This window comes from Palaemon carinicauda, chromosome 10 (assembly GCF_036898095.1).
Source record: "Palaemon carinicauda isolate YSFRI2023 chromosome 10, ASM3689809v2, whole genome shotgun sequence".
In the NCBI taxonomy this organism is placed as follows: Eukaryota; Metazoa; Arthropoda; class Malacostraca; order Decapoda; family Palaemonidae; genus Palaemon; species Palaemon carinicauda.
In genome coordinates, this window is record NC_090734.1 from 65364785 (window position 1) to 65368434 (window position 3650).

Here is a 3650-nt window from a genome sequence, read left to right on the forward strand (position 1 = left end):
AAGAATACTGTTGGTACTTATATAAGCATCATTCAGAACCTACAGAAAAAAACAAAATAGCGAACTGAACCATTTGTTGTCCATAATTCTCCTCTTTATTGTCTCTCGCCTTTATTGCTTTGCCCCCCCCCTCTCTCTCTCTCTCTCTCTCTCTCTCTCTCTCTCTCTCTCTCTCTCTCTCTCTCTCTCTCTCTCTCTCTCTCTCTCTCTCGAATTCTTTTGTATATATTTAATTTCTCTTTGGAATTGGTTTTACCTGGAGTTGCAAGAATACTGTTGGTACTTATATAAGCATCATTCAGAACCTACAGAAAAAAACAAAATAGCGAACTGAACCATTTGTTGTCCATAATTCTCCTCTTTATTGTCTCTCGCCTTTATTGCTTTGCCCCCCCCCCCCCTTCTCTCTCTCTCTCTCTCTCTCTCTCTCTCTCTCTCTCTCTCTCTCTCTCTCTCTCTCTCTCAATCTAACTAAATTACAGCTGTGAATAAGGAGGAAAATAATCTATAATTGCTAGTTTTCCACAACTTGCTATCTTTTCTCTCTTACAACAGAATAGAAGAGCAGATCTTCCTGTTCCCACTCAAAACTAATTAGAAAAAGATCATAGGTCATTCTAGAATAAGAAGCATTAAAAATCCAACATTTATTAACATACAGACTTAGATAAAGTGATGGTATAGAATTAGATTTCATTTAGACCCGCTCGAAAGTGAAGACAGAAAACGAAAGAAAACCGTTTTGCAAGTTCTTCTATTTCCTGCAAAATCTATAGAAAATTGCATTAATTCATCTTCATTATAGTCAACGAGAATAAAGTTTTCACGTTTGTATTCTATCTTTCAGTTTCTTTACTTATGGAACAAGAAAGGCTTCCTCCGATCTCAGTGAACGTTTACTTGATATTATGAATTCACAACGAGTTTGGATATTTTATCAACATAATGATGTATTTTGAAAGAATTTGAGCATTTTCACCATTTAAAAATTTGTTTTTATTTTTATAATTATATCTGATATCTTTGAATGGAATTTTTTATATCATATAGAAAGATTTAGTAATAATTCACATAAATAGTGGTAGATAGAGAAATCAAATTTTTGGAAAGAGCCTGATTAAGTACCTTGAAGATTAATGTTAAGAACAAGTGTTGGCTTCAATACCCCAACAACATTAATGTTAAGCGAGACGTACGGTACCACTCTTTACATTGTAGTATTATTGGAAACCTACGGTACCACTCTTTACATTGTAGTATTATTGGAAACCTACGGTACCACTCTTTACATTGTAGTATTATTGGATACCTTTAAAATATAAGGGTTGAGCACATTTAATAACTCTCAAGACGAATTCCTTCCCACGACGAGATTTGTTGCTTGTCCACCTTCTTGTTATCTCCTACAACTATATAACTCCACTCTAACTCTGATACTACATTACTCCTGACCTTAGGTTTAGAGAATAATAATTGTATATTTGTTTCATTTGTCATTTTTAACCTTGTTAATCATGAGCCACTTGTATTGAAACCGAAAGTGGATGGATCTTTACATGGCATTGTTAGTGATATTTTAAGTAAAAGATTGCAGAGTTGTTGTTGATGGGCACCATAGTGATTACAGGAATGTGATATTTAGTGTTCCTCGAGGCAGTGTTCTTGGCTCATTACTTTTTATCTTGTAAACACATGACATGTAGTTTTGCCTCGAAAACAAGTTTGTTACATTTGCTGATGAGGCTACTCCTTTTGCATCAATTCCATCTCCTGAATGTAGATCTGGAGTTTCTGACTTCCTTACTAGTGATATCGCTAGAATTAGTGCTTGGTGCAAATTATGGGGTATGAAGTTGAATTCTACTGTGGCCTTGGGTTATAGGATGTCTAATGAAGTCACAATGATGTTTACCTGCAATTAGTGAAGAATTATTAGTAATTATTCCTCAGATGATCCCGTCTGTGGTCGTCAATTTTTTCGGTGGGATTTAATGATACGTTGGTATTCTTAAAAAAACACGTTTAATGCTTTCTTGTGACTTCATTGCTCTGTGACAGTCAACTCCCAAGTGCATGGAGCGTCATAAACAATCTGACAAACCAAAACATTGCCAAACAACAAAAGAGCATCGCTCTCAAAAGACTTAAATCCTACTCCAGTACAAAACTATAAAGAATCACATTCTATCTTTGAGGTAATTAATAAATGCTTGAATCCTTATATCAAAATAAATCATTTCACTTATATACACAGCATAACATGTTTTATCCATGCAATATGATGCAATGTTGCGCAATACATGTAACACTTGATGTAATACAGTAGATTATCATAATAATACATAACAGTCTCCTTCCCCTTAACTTGACATTGTAAAAATCTTTATAAATCTAATTTATCAGGGGGCTTTCCTCTAATAATCCTATTAGTAAGCACTTTAACCTCATCTTGTACTAGTAGCCTACAAGAATTGGTCCTGAATCTATATTAATATTGGTTAATATTTAACTCATTTGATCTAACTACTTCTTTAAGTTTCTCATCTCTAACATCCACATGCTCTACTGTATTTCTTTTTAATGGCTGTAATTGATCAACATGACGTTTTACAACATCACCACCAACACGAACATCATAATGTAAATTTCCTATTTCTCTTACCATCTCTCCTGGTACCCACTTCTCTGGAGTGTTGTACGATCTTACCATGACATTAGATAAAGGTAAAAAATGTCTTACATTAGGAAGCTTTATTACTTGTTTATACCCTTTATCTTCTAAATCACTTTGCAAACTTGGATACAACAATTCTAACTTACACCTTATCCTCCTCCCCATCAACAAATTTGAGGGTGTCACGCCTGTTGTTCTGTGCGGCTCTGTTCTGTAAGACAATAAAAACTTAGATACATGCAAAAATATGTTACCTGAATTTGCTTTTCTACACGTCATCTTGTGCTTAAACGTTTGAATAAATCTTTCAACCTCTCCATTGGTAGATGGATGATACGTTGCTGAAAGTGAATGTTTTATACCACTGATATTACAAAATTCTTTAAACTCTTGTGAGGTAAATTGTGGACCATTATCTCTAACAATTCTTTCTGGTATACCATGCATAGAAAAAAATGTTCATTAACTCTTTTATTGTGGCGTAAGACGTTGTCTTCGTAGGGATAATTTCTGGCCACTTACTGTAAGTATCTACTATCAAAAACAACGGATTTTGAGCGAAGCGAAAAATCTATTTTTGGGTGAGATAGCCATGGCGTCCTGATGGAAGGTTCCTTTTTGGTAGCTTCCTTGGGTAAATAACTACTAAGATATTCCCAGAGAATTTAACCACAGGTTATCACAGAATTCTAACTTCTGGAGCGAGTATCCTAAAGGTTTCCCTTTAAGACATCGTATATCAACAGAGGACGCATGTATTAACGCGCCACATAGCTATCTACACCCCGAACAGAGTTAATGCTTCGGTGTGTAAGGGCTGAGAATAGCTGGGAGCCGTTCCATAGCTAATCTCATTCGTGGCTACTACTGATACTCGAGACGTAAACAAACGGGCGCCATTGCTTAAATGACGTCACGTCCGTCTTTATCCTGAAGCCAGTTGCTTGCCCATCACCATGATACAGCAGAGCAGGGT